This window comes from Micromesistius poutassou (assembly GCF_964030765.1).
Source record: "Micromesistius poutassou genome assembly, chromosome: 1".
Taxonomy (NCBI): Eukaryota; Metazoa; Chordata; class Actinopteri; order Gadiformes; family Gadidae; genus Micromesistius; species Micromesistius poutassou.
This window is the reverse complement of record NC_140271.1, coordinates 15,236,638-15,254,951: the sequence shown is the minus strand read 5'-3', so window position 1 is coordinate 15,254,951 and position 18,314 is coordinate 15,236,638. Positions and strand designations below refer to the sequence as shown.

The window sequence follows — 18,314 nt, the reverse complement described above, 5'->3', positions numbered from 1 at the left end:
TATAAAGTGTTTGTCTAACCGGACAATAAACAAAGAGATTGGAGATAATAAAAAAGGATATTCCCTTAAATATGATGTAGATGACTTCTGCAGTTTCCTACCAGAGAGGCAACCCCCTCGGATTGAGTGCTATAGATTGAAATCAAGGGTTAAATTATGTCAGAGGTGGGTGATGTCCCGATTAGTAGTAAAGAAGAGGTGTGCACTGATATTGGGCTGTGCTGCCATTTCCCAGTTGTAACAACTGATCTAAACCCCGTTATTATGATGGGTTGTATTTTTGCAATGTTGTAGCACCCTCAGCACTACCTTAAAGGAGTCGTGCTTGCTGTGAATTACCTTTTTTGTCACCAAATGAAGCGACGTCGAAGACGGCTCCGCCGTGCATTGCTCTCTTGTATAGCTTCAATCGACTCTTCTGCTTTTGTACAAATACAACTTCTAATGTTATTATTTGTTTTATACGTATCTGTTGATTTTTGTTCCTCTCTTGTTAAAACGATGTGACTGTGCAGCCTTCCACCCCCATCTCTCGTGACTCAGCGACAGACAAAACATCAGATTAAAATCTTTGAAGATTAAAAATGCATTTTGTACCAACAGAGTCAATCAAAGGGCTTTGCATGCAGAATGTCAGACGGTCTGAGTAGCTGTTAAGTCTGGCCTGACGCAAGGCTAAGTCCCCTTCCTCATTCTTCAGCACTCACCCTCCTTTCCCTCCATGAACACGATTACAAAACGTTACAACGGGAAACTAACCCCCGTGTTCAGTTTCAACTGTGATGCATACCGAAATGTAACTATACCAGAAAGCTGAGAACGGAGAGATAACGTCCGATACTGTGTTGTTGATTCATGCTACCAGGCACCCGAGTTATACGGCTCACAACTCACACAGAACAGATAGTGTGTGTGTGTGTGTGTGTGTGTGTGTGTGTGTGTGTGTGTGTGTGTGTGTGTGTGTGTGTGTGTGTGTGTACTTTCATTCCCTGGGGTACGACATTTGCTTCTGCGGCATGTTGCCTAACACCATAAAAAGTTGGTTTTAGTCTCGCTCATTTGAAAGCAGCTCCAGCTCCAGATGTAGCGTGGTAACGCCATAGTGTTGTGCTCTTAATTTAATTATTCTGAAAGGGGAAGGAGACCTCAAAAACATGGTGACCCAGACACACTGGGATGTCAAACCGTTTAGGGGTAACAAAGAGGTTCACGCTCTCTACGGTGGCAAGCTTGCCTGTGTGTAGGTCTGTGTGTGTGTGTGTGTGTGTGTGTGTGTGTGTGTGTGAGTGTTTAGGTGTGTAAGTGTGTGTGTTTAGGTGTGTGAGTGTGTGTGTGTTTAGGTGTGTGAGTGTGTGTGTTTAGGTGAGTGAGTGTGTTTAGCTGAGTGTGTGTGTGTGTGTGTGTGTGTGTGTGTGTGTGTGTGTGTGTGTGTGTGTGTGTGTGTGTGTGTGTGTGTGTGTGTGTGTGTGTTAAGGGGGGTGTGTGTGTGTGTTTAGGGGTGTGTGTGTGTGTGTGTGTGTGTGTGTGTGTGTGTGTGTGTGTGAGGTCTGTCAACAACAGTGATAATGCAGGAGCTTGTCCAGTCACGTCTTAGAAGAGACGCGCAGACATAAAGTTACCACCAGATATGTCTCTCTCAGTGTCAGCCATTAGCTCACACCCTGTTGTAGACTATGTGCAGAACACCTGCACACACACCAAGATGTGGATGTGCCGGAACACACCGCAGCAGTATTTCCCTGGATTCAATCTGCGTTCAATCACAACCGAAATGGCCAAAAAAAACAACCATAACATCTAACTGGAATATTTGTCTGCTAATTAGTTTACATTGAAAACCACGCACAGTATTTTCAATGGGATCGTTAATTTTCCCTGTTTACTTTGGGAAGCTCTTAGTTGTAAATCTCTGTTGTTGCCTTTTTGTATACAGTGAACATATTTGTAAAAGTGGAAAATACTGATATGAAAAATAAAATGAAATGATTATACATAAAAATGAAAACTCTTTTATTTCCGCATGAAATTAGGTTTGCTTGACAGGCATAGAAGAGGATCAGCAGAGCGAGCGAGAGGGAGAGAGACAGAGAGAGTGAGAGACAGGGAGAGAGAGAGAGCGAGCGAGAGCAAGAGAAAGAGAGACGGACAGACAGACAGACAGACAGAAAAAGAGGGAGACCGAGAGACACAGAGAGAGAGGCACAGAGAGAGAGTTTGACAGGCAAAGCGGAGGATAAGCCAATTTACTTCGAGAGAGAAAGGAAGAGAAAAAGAGAGAGGGGTCAGAAGTTCAGCCAGAAAGAGAGAAAGTGAGAAATAAGATGATGGATAAAAGATGATGTTCAAGTTACCACATTAACTCTTCAAAGTACACAATATTTCACAAAAGATGTTGGTCAACTCAAGTTGTTTTTATGCACTTGAAAGTGTGTGTGTATGTGCGTGCATGTGTGTGTGTGCGCCTGTGCATGCGTGAGTGGTTGTGTGTGTGAGTGCTTCACATTGTTTACTGTTTGCTCTCTACCAACGCAGAGTGTTACATCTGGTTACTGTTTAAACCGTTTACAGTGTTTTCCAGGGCAGGGGGCTGTAGTAAATAATCCAATTTGTTGTTGGGCTATATCCTACTCTCCATTGTGTATCCAACAGGGGGGCCTTGCCCACAGCGTCCATGTTTTATTGCATGTATAATGGCCCTCTTAACAGCAAAGGCCCCGGGGCCCAGCAGAGCGGAGGCTGGGGATAAAACCGCAGGTTGAGGTATCTAGGTGAACGGGGAGCACTGGGGAGTGAGTCAAGTCAACGCCCGACTCCTCGGACCAAACCGGTTCACATTGTTTGCAAACCAACACCATAAAAGCTGCTGACCACCCATGTGTTTTACTGGTGGGATGTTGGCCCGCGAAGAATGACGCTGTGCGTGCACGCACGCGCACACACACACACACACACACACACACACACACACACACACACACACACACACACACACACACACACACACACACACACACACACACACACACACACACACACAGCAAGCCATCACACGCACATGTATGGAGAAACATACACAGACACTGAAAAAGAAACTGCCAACACATGCACATGTAAGGAGATACACCGGACAGAATACACTAGACACACACACACACACACACACACACACACACACACACACACACACACACACACACACACACACACACACACACACGGAAGCCGGGGCGGCCCAGAGTCCCACACAGTATCAACACAAACACATGAAGCAGCGTGGGACTGATGTCACGCAGGTGCTATTATTATTATTTCCATTCACACACACACACACACACACACACACACACACACACACACACACACACACACACACACACACACACACACACACACACACACACACACACACACACACACACACACACACACACAGAGCGAGAGAGGAGACTTCCCGGCCCGGGGGGGGGGGGGGGGGGGGGGGGAGGACAACACACAGCCCTGTTGCTTCACTGCTTTATCGCTCCGTTCCCCTCCTCCGCGCTCCGTCTGCTGTTCCTCCTGACGGCCATCTTTCCTGTGTCTTACTTTCTTCCGCGTTGTTTGTTGTACACCCGGCGCATTCGTCATCCGTGTGAATTTAGTGTGGACGTCCCCCGTCTGTCTGTAGGGTTTGGGCCACGCGCCACGAGGAAGTGCAGAGAAGACCGCAGGTGAGAAGACAGCTGTAGGAGCCATCAGAAGTGATGGACGTGAAGGATAACTGATTTTCCCGAACTGGATCTCTCCACGCATTCTTTTATGTGGAAAATAGTTCATGGGAGATAGTGAGAGATTGTGAGGGAGTGAGGGAGTGAGTGAGTCAGAGACGACACACACACACACACACACACACACACACACACACACACACACACACACACACACACACACACACACACCAGAGACAGAGATACAGAGAGGAGGACAGAGAGAGAGACAGACACAGAGAGAGACAGATAGAGAGAGTGTGTGTGTGTGTGCACATGTGTTTGTATTAATGAGCCTCCGATGTCGGTTTCTCTCCTTCCCCTCCATTAAACAGCCCCCCCCCCTCTTCTCCTCCCTGGGTTTAACTGAGGCCCGGTACCTGGCTGGGTGCCCAGCCCCACGCTTGCCGTCCGCCCCGGCCCTCCAAGGCCCTCCGCGTCCCTCAATGCTCCCATTGTAGCGCCGAGGAAGCCCGCTACTACGGTGATAAAGTTAAACCCCCAAAGAATCCAAGAACCGAATTACTCCAGAGTAAATATTGTCTTTTGCCTTGGTACACGCCCCCCCGGGGGCCAGGTCCCGCCACTTCAGCGCTTTCCCTGCAGCACGCCGCCTCTCTGGCCCGGCCTACGCGGCCAATGTCCCGCGACCGTTCCCATTGTCGCTGCTGACTGGGTCGTTACTAATCCCGAAGGCTGGGAGATGGAGCAGCCCAGGAGCCCCGGACACCGGGTCCGGACCACGGGTCAGAAACACCGGGTCTCTGGTGCTGGTTACAGCCGTGTTATCTACCCTGGGTCCCCACGTTTACGTTTAAATTGAGGGGATTTAGCAGACGCCTTTATCCAAAGCGACTAGCAATAAATACGCAATAAATACAATAAATATGTCGGAAGAAAGAGAAAACAACAGTATATTGCTGTCGGTACAGTACAGATAGTCGTAGTGCCATCGTTTACAATTGCTAGGTTAACCAATTCCACGTATACAACAAATAGGTTGAGACGCTACAGTACTGTTTTTACTTTTACTATTTTTAAGTGCCAGGACGTACAACATACAATAAATGCGTAAGCGGGGTGTTTTTAGGACAGTAAGGGAGGAGAAGGGGCGATGGGGGGGTAGGGGAGGACGAAGTGAGTCTCGAGTCTCTTGCAGAAGCTGCTGAGCTGACTCTGCAGTCCTGACATCGGCAGGGAGCTGGATCCACCACTGCGGCACCAAAGCAGAGAAGGGTTCTTCTGACTTTGTTGTTCACATTCTGCGCTCACGTTCACGGTTCTGCCTCTTCCTATGGGTGAGCGACGACCAGAGACAACCCCTCCACCGGGCTGACCTCCAGCTCACCCCCAAACCGGCCTCGCCTCACCACGCCAAGATCCTTGAGACAGGCCGCAGGCTCGCTCGTAAAGAAATCAATCGCTGGATACGAATTTCTATCAATTCATCTTGAAGACAAGAAGGGATCACTTTCTCACCGCGCAAAGTCTCCACCAAAGCTTGGAATAACTCTTAACATGAGATGACATCACGAGGCGACGGCCACGTCTCAGTAAGCCCCTCCCTGACAGTGGTGTGTGTCGCTCTGGTTCCGGCAGCAGAGTGAGCTGAAACAAAGGGTTCGCTTCTTGTGCCCCCGCTTTGCCAAAACCGTGCAACCATCATCCCGGAGCCGCGTCGGGGGCCTCTCTGATGTGGCCGCACGATAACCGATGCCTGGAAGCCCGACCACAAAATTTGTGGACGGTGTCAATAGGAAGGAGAGAGAGGGAGAGAGAGAGAGAGAGAGAGAGAGAGAGAGAGAGAGAGAGAGAGAGAGAGAGAGAGAGAGAGAGAGAGAGAGAGACACACAGAGAGAGAGAGAGACACACACAAAGAGAGAGACACGAAGAGAGTGAGAGAGAGAGAGAGAAAGAGTGCAAGAGAGAGAGAGAGAGCGAGAGAGGAGGGCAGAGAAAACACACCGCTACTTTGTTTTTAGAGCCGGGCCGTCCCAGCGCTCTGGATTTCATTTTCTAATTCCTACAACCCCCCTATCCCCAACCCACCACCCCCACCCCCCCCACCCCCCCCCACCCCCCTGCCCCCTGCCCCCTCCCCCGGCCCCAGCGCGGGGAGTGGGCGGAGCAGTAATAATACAGGAGTGTTATGGAAGACGAAGGCCGATGTGCCACCGGCTCCTGTCAGAGAGGCCCGGGGAAGCAGGTGGTTGCCAGAGGTTCACCGCGGGGCGGGAGGCCCAGAAGCTCCGGAGCTCGGGATGAGTGTACCGCTGTACCCCCGTGAACCCGGGAGCCGGGTGCAAGAAGACGAAGAAAAAAAAAAAAAAAAAAACGTCGGGGACGTAGCTAATAACTCACGATAACTCACAATACACCATACGGAGGTGCGGAACACGCCGCAGGGGTTTTCCATTCAAAGTTCTGGGACGAAGAACTGTTCTCTGCTCTGTCTGTTAATCGTATGAAAAATACAGCTTGTTTTTGTATTATTCTGCTCGCAGTTCTGCACCCTGTCCAGTTGTCTTTTTTTTGGAAACGTGTTTTTTCATAGCTACTGCAGGTTGGATTGTTCTCAGGGTGAATTGAAAGCCCCTTGGGATGAAAGCGACTGCTAAACGTATCAGTAGGTGTAAATGTGTTTCCTCATCGGTAATTACCGGACGTATGTATGGGTTTCTGAATGGTTAATCAAGCTTAATCAAGAGTAAGGTCAAAGTTCACAAATCATCATAGTGGAGTATCCATGGATACCGCGACAGTATCCAATAAAGGCTCTGGCGTACACCAGTCCACTGAGCAACGGTATAGAGCCAATCTTCTCTCACTCTTTCCCCCCCCCCCCTGTCCCTGTAGATAATCAACTGGTGGTTCCTGACTGGAAAAGGTCTGACATGGTCAGGCATGGTGGATGAATCAAACAGATGACTAGTTAGCCACGACCGCAAGCCAGGAGAGAGTCACTGGAAAAGAAGGAGAAAGCTGGGGCCAAAAGTGGGGAAACCACACGTAGAAAGGGAAAACCGCTATCAAAAGGGAGATGAGACTGGGAGTAATTCATTGAAAACGGATTAGTGACGTTACGATTCAGCAATGACTGTGTGCGTTTGATTACATTTATACACAAAAAAGACTCTGTTTATGTTAAGTGCGTGTGTGTATTAGTGTGTGTGTGTGTGTGTGTGTGTGTGTGTGTGTGTGTGTGTGTGTGTGTGTGTGTGTGTGTGTGTGTGTGTGTGTGTGTGTGTGTGTATTAGTATGTGTGTATGTTTGCATTAGTATGCGTGCATGCATGCGTGCGTGTGTATTTGGGTGTGTGTGTATTAGTATGTGTCTGTGTGTGTTAGCATGTGTGTGTGTGTGTGTGTGTGTCAGCATGTGTGCGTCGAGGGGGGTGAGAAAGTGGTAAACAGTCCTATTGGGGGGCCGTGCGCTCTTCCAAGCCCCAGGTCTGGGACTGTGCGGGGTCTGAGGGTTCTGTCATGGCTGGAACACGACCCAAATGTGCTTCTCATTCCACAGGAATGGAGAAACGTCAACGGGGGAATCGTATTCATTAAAAAAAAAAAAAAAAAAGAGTCAAAGGAGAAATGTGGTATTAATAAAGATAGGAGGGGGAAGAGGGCGAGGGAGAGGGAGAGAGAGAGGGTTGGGTTGCTACAGGTGAAAGCGACGACGGGTCGAGTAACATTGGGTTCTGGTTTCAGATGGCAAGATTACGTATTTAATCATGTCCGTATATTTGACCGTGTGGAAAGGGAGATTTCATAATGTTTATAGAAGCTAAGCGCACCGATTTGTTGGATCATTTCCAGACAATTAATTTGGCTTTATCTGTGTCTTGGTCTGACAAGGTGTACTTTATCGGGCTACCACGGATGTAGCCTTTTTTTTCCTGACTCATCTCTTCCAAGGAAAATGATATCAAATCTAACAATGTGGCTGTGAACACTAACTATTTTAAGGGATGAATCGATCGATCAAACAAGGCCTTTGCTTTGAATCCAACGATTCATAAAAACAACCGGAGAGCCAAAATACTCTCGCCGGCAAAGGTGTGGACGAGTTCGGCTCGGGAACTCTGCCTGTCCGGAGGTTTAACGGCTTGCAGGGCGCGTGCTTCCTGACACGACCTGTGCTTTATCCCAAACCAGCTGGGACAAAGCGCAGGATGAGAGCTGAGGGGGTGGGGGGAGGTGGGGGGGGGGGTGGGGGTTCAGAGCAGCTGTCTGAGAGCGTCAGCAGCAGCAGCAGCAGCATCGCAGGTTATCTCCAGGCTTAGCGTTGTCCCGGGCCCGAGGGGGCCGTGACCGTGGTAGACACGTCCGCCGAGACTGTCACGTCTGCAGGCAGCCAGACCAGTCAGACGGCCGTGGTCACGTCTGCAGGCAGCCAGACCGTGGTCTGGCTGCCTGCAGACATGACACCTATAACCTAGCGAAACCCTCCGAAAACAATTCCTCCGCATCCAAGCTTCTAAACCCAGATCATTCCAGGGAGAATCCAAGCCGAGTGACATATGGGGGGGGGGGGGGGGGGGGAAGTCATTGTTTTTGTTTTGGTGGCACACACACCCGAGACCTCAAAGCCACACACCCACAGTGTACGGCTTTGTGAATGTTCATGTACGACCCAGTGTGTGGCCGTCCAGCCGCGGCGGGATGCAAACACAATACCGCACTGTGTGCACAGCTATCTGGGAATCGGACGTGACGGCGTGCCCCGCTAAGTGGTTGCGGGTAAGTGATAAAACCAAGGGGGGATTTCACAGTGACCTAGAGGGCGAGAGACAAAGGAGAGAAGGACAAGGAGTGAGAGTAGAGCGGGCGACTAGACCGCTCCGGTTGTACCCTGGTGTGAAGACGCTTTAATGCCGAAATTCAAATTGCTGCAAATCGTCAAAACATCCCTAGTTTGAAAGAGTGGAAACACATTTCCCATGATAAAATACAGTTTTATCATCGGGAAAAACAATCGGCTCATCGGACCCTCTTGGCCAGGTCTCTCTTAAAAGAAATGTATTTTAATCTCAACGTGGCTTTTACCTGGTTAAATAAAGGTTGAATAAATACAACATCAGAGCTCTGACCGGGCCTGGTGTAACACCATCTACTCCGCAGTGTGTCTCCAGCTCCTACTCTCCGTATGAGGGCAGACCTTCATCAATACAGAGGCAACACTGTTCCACCCCCGTTCAGTTTCAGGGAAGAAACTCTCCTTTAAAGTTCACATATCTGAACATTGAGTAGCAGTAAGTACCGCAAGTGCAAGTGTGGTTATTTCAGCACGTTTGGGATAAAAGAAGGGCAGAACTTCGAGTCCTCCCCCGTCCCGCGCGCGGTGCCAATAGGGGGGATCAGGGTACACAGCGAGGCAGCTTGTGTAATTGGACGTGACCTTTCTTCTCCCCAGCATTGGCCCGCTGACTGCCAGGCACCGTGCTTCAGCGGTTCCCTGCGGTGCTGCCAGCGAACGCATCAAGAAAGCAAAAAAAGGGGTAACGCAATACCAACCCATAATGGACCGGCCCTGGGTTCTGCTGAAGGAGAGCCAGAACGCGGCCCGTGTTGAAAAGATGGGAGCACTCCATTAAGGACAGATTACAATCGCTCATGTGTGCATGCTTTCAAAATAAAAGCATGCCGGGCTGGCGATGGCCTCTATTACAGATACGGCATTCTCCCTCTATTTCCACCCCTCCTTCAACTTCTCCATTTTCCATTCCCCACTTTTTTTTTTTTTTTCTTCTTCTTCGATAGTTAGACTGGCTTTTCTTGCCATGATGGACAGGAGCGTTTAGAGAGGCAGGAAAGCGGGTTTTAGGAAGAGCAGGGACACCATGAAGCGTAGGGCTGGACTAAATGTTTTAAGGGGTGATATTATGCCACCAGGTGTGGGTGTGATCAGCCATTACGAGCCATTTGAAATATCTGCCTTTTCCTGTGTTTGTGTTTTCGCGACATCACAGGTGGGAGTGTCCACCTAGATGTACGCTGGACAGATCAGTCTACTGGCCTACCTATGCGCTTTTCCACCGACAGTACCAGCTCGACTCGACTCACCTTTTTTTGCGTTTCCATTGGCAAAAAAAGTACCTGGTACCTAGTACCGGGTACTTTTTTTTAGTACTACCTCCGTCGAGGTTCCAAGTGAGCGGAGTAGGTACTTTTGTGTGACGTAAACAGGCTGCTGGCAACTGATTGGCCAGCGGCTGTAAATGGGAATAATCACTCAAAGTTAAGTTGTGTCCGGCGTGGTTGGAGTCCACGAACCCGCTACCGAGGGGGACACTGATCAGCGTTTCGCTGTGTGTGTCGCTCCTTTCCCGGGGCTAGAGTTAGGCTGTACGTGGTTGTGTGTGTCCGGCGTGGTTGTGTGTGTCCGGCGTGGCTGGAGTCCACGGACCAGCTCCCGAGGATCAGCGTTTCGCTGTTTTTCGTTTTAGTGTCGTTCCTTTCCCAGGGCTCGAGTTTCGCCTCCATCAACGTTACCGTATGACAACAATAGACGCGCAGTCATTGCGCTTTTTATTTTATTTTATTTCCCATCATAACCTTTCCCGGGAATCAGGAAATAGTCTTGATCAGATTCAGATTTCCCGGGAATCGCGTCTCCCGTGATTAAAACCTAATGACGACCCGCCCATGGTGGAGAGGTTATTTTCTACGACCCGCCCACATTGAAGAGGTACTTTTTTAGATGGAAACGCGACGTGCCTGGAACCAAACCGAGTCAAGTCGAGTCGAGCTGGTACTGTCGGTGGAAAAGCGGCACTAGTGGACTGTAGCAAACATTGCTTATCTATCTGTCACACATCCAGGTGGACACACACTCCCACTTGTGATGTCACTAAAACACACGAAAAGGCACATTTTCAAACTGCTTGCAATGGCTAATCACACTCCCACCCGGTGGCATAACATCACCCCTGTAACGGTTGACCTCCCCATACGCTCTACATGTACGTGTAATTAACACGGTCTTACATCTTCCTCGTCTTCTACTAGCGATGAACCGCTGCTGTGTACACAGCCCCCGGCTGGCTGTGGAGCTCGCCTTGCCGTCGTGCCAGCGCTCTGTATACACATCTGCACGTCGTCTTCACAGCCCCGGCCGGTGTTATGGCGGTGGGAGCCATCGCTGCTCTGTTTACTCTCAACGCGAAGAGGCAACGCCAGGCGGCCAAATGGCATCACTGAGGTTGTGGCGGTGTGATGACGTCAGCTGAACGCAGAGCAACATGTATACAGTATAGTACGACTATTCAACTATTTGCCTGAGAATGTACATGAAGATTTGATTGAGGCTTTTACAAATGCAAGGTGGGAGTATAGTATAGCATAGTATAGTATGTCACCCACGTGTGTGTGTGTGTGTGTGTGTGTGTGTGTGTGTGTGTGTGTGTGTGTGTGTGTCAATATGTATGTGTGTTGCTGTGTGTGTGTGTGGGTATGTGTGTGTGCTTGCATATGGCTGTGTGTGTGTGTGTGTGACTATGGCTATCCGTATGAGTGTGTATGTGAGTGTAGCAGTTATGTGCATGTGTGTGTGTGTGTGTGTGGGGGTGGATGTGTGTGAGTATAGTTAATGCTATGGGTGTGCCTGTTGGTGTGTGTATGTGTGTGCACATGGCTATGCGTGTATGCAAGTGTGTGTGTGTGTGTGTGTGTGTGTGCATGTGGGTATGCATGCATGCATGCATGCATGTGTGCTCACATGCATGTACTGCGTGTGCCGGGTGTTTACACTTGGGTGGAGGGTGGGGACAGACCCGGATCAGGGTCTCAACCGGCCGTCACTAGAGCCTGTCAGGGTGCGCGCGTTCGCCCGCCTGATTTACCTCCGTCTCTTACATGTGTTTACAATCAATTACACGCCAGATATATACACCCTGTGGGCTCTCTGACCTGGTGTCAAATATGCGGGATAAAAGCCACGCAAAGTGTGTGTGTGTGTCGCTATTTGTCTGCATGTGTATGTGCGTGGGTACGTGTGTTTTTGCGTGCATATGGCTTTGTGCGGAATAAACAGCCCATCAGGCCTTGTGCATCGCGAAATCGCCTCACATTGACCGCCTCCATTTTGGAAGAGTGGGAGCATTGGAGGGTTAGTTGTTGTGTTGTTTGATTGGTCCTTGTTTAGTAATGATTATTGGAATGAATTGACATTATGGGGAGACTTTGCTAGAGTTTGAAACTTTTCTCAAAAATGCAAAAAAATAGGTTTTCATTAGACTAGGATCCGGTGTATTTACGTTTGTTGACGATAACATACAGCACCATAACTCTCTTGAGTCCTCTGAATATGGCGAAAAAATATTCCATGATACATTCTGGTGTGCAAACACTACGGTGGCCCGAGGTCGGTGTTCCCCTAACATGGTGCTCTGAGGATAAACAGAGCACGGAGGTAGAGGATTAGGAGACGTTATTGTGATTCATGATGAGTGTAGCGTATCCGCGCACATACCTTACGTTGAGCTACGGCTCAACGTAAGCCAAGTCAAACCAAGAGAGAGACACCTATCGCCCTGAGGCGCGCGCGCACACGCACACACACACACACACACACACACACACACACACACACACACACACACACACACACACAGCCTATTGCCGTAAGGCTTATTCCACCTGACCTTTGACCCCTGGCTATGCCCCCGTGACATTAGAAGAACAAGCTGTCAATATTTAGCCAACAATCACCTCTTTACCGGTCCCCCCCCCCCCCCCCCTACCCACACACACACACACCCCCACACCCCCACACACACACACACAAACGGGGGGGGGCGGGGGGGGGGGGGGGGGATTGATCCTGTAATCCGGGGGCCGGCGGAATGGTCTGGACAGTCACAAGTGTGGGCCGGCTGATTAGGGGTGAGCTGCAGCATGAGCGGCCAGGAAGGGCTTGATGTTTACGAGCTGTCGTCGGGCTAATTAGAGGCTGCTTTACGCGTCAGGGCCAGCCGGGGCTCACCCAAAGACACAGGCACCCTTGTGCTGCAACCCAGAGCGGTGAAGTCATGTGGTCACCCCCGCTCTCTGTGTGTATTTTTTTGGAGTCCTGCTTGGGACAAGCGTCCGGTCCTAGTGGCAGGCTCACAATCCACCGGCTCCACCAGTCTCCCCGTAACACGCCAGGCCATCGCGGGCCCCGCTGGAACCATCGCGAATACAGCGACGGGCTTTCTTAAGTGCAGCCCGGGGGCCTCCCCTGGCAGAGACACACACGGAGCCTCCACCGCCGCCGCCACGGCCTCCATCCAGCGCGGCCGGAGCGGCTGACGCCAGCGGGAAGAAGGATCCCGTCTCGTAGCCCGGGGCTACGGGGCCCCAGTCCACGCCCAGCCTAGCCCGCGGGTGGTGCAGCCGGCGGATGGTGCCGCGGCACGGCCCCAGAGACCGGCCCCGCGCCTCACCACACAAGGAAAACACAGAGCGGCAGCGGCAGCGGCAGCAGCAGCAGCAGCAGCAGCAGCGGCGGCACCATCCGCCAGCCACAGGCCGGGCCGACGCCGCGTGCCTGCTCCTCGGCGCCCCGGGGTGAGGGTGGAGGAGAAGGCGGTGGAGGTGGAGGATAATGTGGTTGAGGAGGAGGAGGAGGAGGTGGTGGTGGAGGTGGAGGGGGTGGAGGAGGAGGAGGAGGTTGTGGTGGTGTTGTGGGGGTTCTACCGCTGAACTCCCCAGACTGATTCAGTCTTCACACAAGGTCGCTCGGTTCGGCCGAGTGGAAAGTCAGCACCAGCCAGAACGGAGCCGTGTCGTGGCTGGTGGTGGTGGTGGTGGTGGTGGTGGGGGTGGGGAGCTAAGGACCCCCCCCCCCCCCTCCCCCAATGACTAATGTGAAGCCATCACTTCCATGGCGACCGCAAGCTAAATGTACCCTCCGTCTGCAGTACAATACAAAATATATAATATACATATAATAATACAGCATAGCTGTGGTTTTTTTAGGGGGGGGGGAGAAAGGGGGGCTCCTGGGGGGAAGGGGGGGGGGGGGGCAGAGGGGGCTCGCAGGGAGAAGCTGCTGAAATGAAGAGGCAGAAAATATGGAGGCAGTATGTCAAACAAAGGACAACAGAACACCATAGAAGAAGAACACCAAAGGTTGACGGAGCAGCCTGTCAGGAGAGTGAGATGAAGAGTTAACCAGCCGAAAGGCAAAGGACTGAGAGGCGGGGGCGCAGACGCCAACGATGGAGATCTGGAGAAGCAAAGAGGAAAGGAAAAAAGCAGAGAGGAGGAAAGCAGCCGAGCAGGCAGAAGAAGAAGAAGAAGAGGAGGAAGAAGAAGGGAGAGGACAGGGGAGGAAGGTCTCCGTCCCGACCGCCACATATTTTCCCCTTATGAGGGATGTAATTTACACAAAGCCACTAAAGGTCAGGCCCAGAGCAACCGCTGCCAGCTCCGTCCCAGTAGCCAACACACCGCTCTCCCCCTCGTTCCTCCCCTCTCTCCCCCCCCCACCCACCCACCCGCCCGTTCCTCCCTCCCTCCCTCCCTCCCTCCCTCCCTCCCTCCATCCACGCTCCCCCGGCCTCTGTGGGCCTTACCCTGCAGCGGTTATCTATTTAGCTGGGCCGAGGGCCAGCCGGCGTGGTTTTCTAGGGCCGGGAGGTGCGCGGGTCTGTCGGTGGCTCCGTGTGTGTTATTGGAGAGCCTTGTGCTTTTAACAGAACCTCCAATTTTTGCCCTGTGCGGTTGGCCGGCGGCAGGACTCCAGAGGCTCCAGAGTCTCTGCTCCGGCGCTCCGAAGACGAGAAAAATAGAGAGAGAATGCGTTTCGGCGAGTGGAGAACGAAAAGAGGGAAAAATTGGAAGCCGCAACACTAGAGAGAGCAGGAGGCATTTTAGAAGGACAACCTCTTTGTGTTGGAAAGAGAAGAGATGGTTTTTGTGGGTCTGTGTGTGTGTGCGACTTATTTTGGTCCAGTTTTCTGATCCGTGAAAATGCCTGAGCTCAGGGATAAACGCCGCTGCCAGAGTTCAAAGTGTGAAGAGTCAGCTTGTGCGGATACAACACCTGTGCAAGCGTTTGTGTGTGTGTGGTTGAATGTCTACGTGTGTGTGTGTGTGTGTGTGTGTGTGTGTCTGTGATATGCAAGTTTAACATTTCCAGACACAGAGAGTGCAATACCTGGCTGGGTTACAAAGACCCCCGCACCGCAAAATCTCACTCACACACACACACACACACACACACACACACACACACACACACACACACACACACACACACACGTTTTCCACTCTTCTCACTCCTCACTTGTCAGAATCAGGCTAGGCTCCAGTGTTCCTCAGACATCTTGACAACTGGGGGGGGTGGGAAGGACTGCCGGGGTCGGAGAGAAGTCAGGACACGCAGAGGTGAGCAGGAAGAAGCGGTAGCCGTTTTCCTATTCAGCGGTCACCCAGGCAACCCTGCGAGTGTTTACACCACTGTGTTTTATTTTTCTCGTTTGGACGCACACTTATATATACACAAGCCCAGAGCGACTCAGTGATGGCTTGTTGGCACTGAAAAGGCACAAGGCCTCAGCCAATGCGTTTAACAATGTTTCTGAGCAACACACTGTTCTGGGTGTATTAGAGAAGAATAATGACAAAAGCAATCGAGACCGACTGCTTTCAACCGCGCGCCTTTAAAAAAAAGCCTCAACATGACATAATTAAAGTTTTTATTATCTTATCTTTGCCCGACCTCTGCGGTACACTGTACATGGATGACAATGTACATGACCTAAAAACAACAGTTTCTTGTGATTTACTGTTGCAGAACTGAACCTTTTACGCCGTAAACGTTGGCCCTTTTTTAGAGAGCTAATGAATCACAGTGGCAACTGCACTCCCTCACATCGCGCCTCATGCAGACGTTCTCCTCAATGTGCCCTCATTCCCTCTACCTTACGCAGTTTGTTTTCCACCCTGGTGTTAACGACTCCATGATCACCAGCCTGTCAGCGGGGAAAGGCCCCCTAACGGCACCACGACTTGGCCCCTGACGAACAATCGGGCCCCTTGACTATTTTCTTTGGATAGGGCCCTCTCTCTCTCGCTTTTTTTTTTTCCTTCGTCTTCGGTCTTCTCCCAGGGTCACACATGTTTGTCTTACGTTTCTGCGTGAAGAAAGAAACCTTGTTCCATCCACCTTCGCTCCGGTCCAGAAGAGAACCCTCCCAAACAGAGGAACAACGGAGGCCTTAATGTAGCGGGCTGAACGGAGCGTCTGCAGCAGTGAAGGACGTGTGTCCACCGGCGTTCGTGGAGCCGACACCCAGTCCTCCCTGAACACTCAGCGACCAAATATGCCCCGACAGTTCACCCCCCCCTCCGACGCGCCGCTGTTTGACTGACGTGCAACACTCGCATATTTCAGTGGCTGTTCGTTATCTTGATTTTCCTTTCCAGCGATGCGGAGTGAGTGCAAAAAAAAAAAAAGGAGGGTGATAGAAAGATAAAGACCGAAAGAAAATACTGTGATGAACCCGTATAGCAAAGAAATGATCAAGGCTTTAACCAAAGCTAGGAGTTATTTTGCATTTTGATCTCACTATCTAAACTAAATAACGAAATATTACTAAAGAAAAAACACGAGAATGAAAAACTAACACACGAGAACTAACCAACAGTAGTAGAAGCGGGGGCAGAAAGACACGAGCACCGGTCGGTTGGAGGGGACGGCTATAGCATAGCGTCACACAGCCCGGGGAAAGCTCATGAATGCATGAGTAGGAGAAGACACTGTATGCATGGACGGATGGGTCTGTGTCATTCCACCTGTCATCCCCCCTGAGCGGTGATGAATGCTGTTTGGAGATGGTCCACGTGTGCTGAAGAAGGGACTTCATCGGGCCCGTCTGGGCCTATGCGGTGTGTGTTTATGTCTTTCTGTATGTGTGTCTCTTTCTGTGTGTGTCTCTTTCTGTGTGTGTGTGTGTGTGTGTCTTTCTGTGTGTGTCTCTTTCTGTGTGTGTGTGTGTGTGTCTTTCTGTGTGTGTCTCTTTCTGTGTGTGTGTGTGTGTGTGTGTGTGTGTGTGTGTGTGTGTGTCTTTCTGTGCGTGTGTGTGTGTGTGTGTGTGTTTTTCTGTGTGTGTCTCTTTCTGTGTGTGTGTGTGTGTGTGTGTTTCAGATTGTATGTGTGTGTGTGTGTGTGTGTGTGTGTGTGTGTGTGTGTGTGTGTGTGTGTGTGTGTGTGTGTGTGTGTGTGTGTGTGTGTGTGTGTGAAAGAGAGTGAGCGAGCCGTTTGGTGGTGATGGTATGCACCAATGTGTCTCTAGGACCTGCAGGAATGCACCCTCACCGGCTCACGGTCCGACTGCTGTGAGAGGGGACACCTGTGCCCCATTGGCCCCACACACACACACACACGTGCACACGCACACACACACACACGCACACGCCTGGACAAAGATGGAGAGCGCAGCAGAATAGTACTCCCACATTGTCTGCACTGGAGTGGAACGCCGGGAGGGAGTGCACGCGGCTCCATGTCGGTCTGAGAGGAGAGTGAGTGGCTGGATCTTATTTTATTTTGGTTGTTTTGCAGACGCTTTTATGGGAGGCTCAGCACGACGTACAATCAGACTCTGAGGACCGCGTGCAGGCATCAGAAAGAATGACAAGGTACTGTAAGTAAAATGTTTTTGCGTCAATCCTTTTTTTTACTTGTGTAACCCATCAACAAAAGGGCAATAATTAACAACATAACAGCCTAGATAAACAATCTTGTCCTGTCAGTCAAAAATAAAAAACCGAATGATTCATCTCTGAATCAACAACCAGAAGTGAGGCAATCCACTTGCCTCATCTCCACGGCAACCAAAAAGGAGGCATTTCACATCGAGAGAGCTTAAACAAACAGTTTTCACAAGACTCTCAACATGTCCCCCCCCCCTCCACACAGGCCGCCCTCCCCACCAGGCACAAAGCACCCCCCCCCCCACCCCCCCGCCCCCCCCCCCACATAATAGCTGGCTGACTAATCGACCCGGCTGAAATAACCTTAGCAGGGCTCCACAGAGGGTAGGACCCCCAGGAAGGCCCCCCAGGAACTTCCTGAAGAGCAGCTGGAGCGTAGACCCAGAGCCATACAAGGTGAGGGTCCGCCGTGCTCCCCACTCGGCCCGTTCCCACACAATGGGGGAAACGCACTTCCTGCCACACAATGGGGACCCCGCCTTAGCCTCTCTGCTCCTCCCCCCTGCCAATTACACTTTGATGAAGCTTTTAATCTGGTTGAAGCCATGTCACATGGTCATGGGAGTGGAGGCGAGACCAATAATGCAGGTGTGTTGTCATAACATTTCCATGGTGACATGCTTAGGCGGTCAAGCACTGTTGTTATTGTTCCTTCCTTGCTTACCCCTTGCCAAGTACGCCGCACACACACACACACACACATTAAACACACACACCTGCATGTCTGAAGGGTTGGCGTAACAACACAACACTGAGATTCCCACCTAAAAGGCCAATTAAACTTTTCACACACACACACACACACACACGCACGCACGCACACGCACAAAGGCACACAGGCCGTGACCAGCGGCACGCATCAGCA

The 18,314-nt window shown here is 51.0% G+C and overlaps 1 protein-coding gene across 1 annotated transcript in view; it reads right to left on the bottom strand.

Annotated features, from left to right (window-relative positions):
- The window catches only part of coro7 (coronin 7), a gene marked incomplete at its 5' end in the record, with an annotated part of 96,201 nt that overhangs the window by 40,689 nt on the left and 37,198 nt on the right, over window positions 1-18,314 (bottom strand).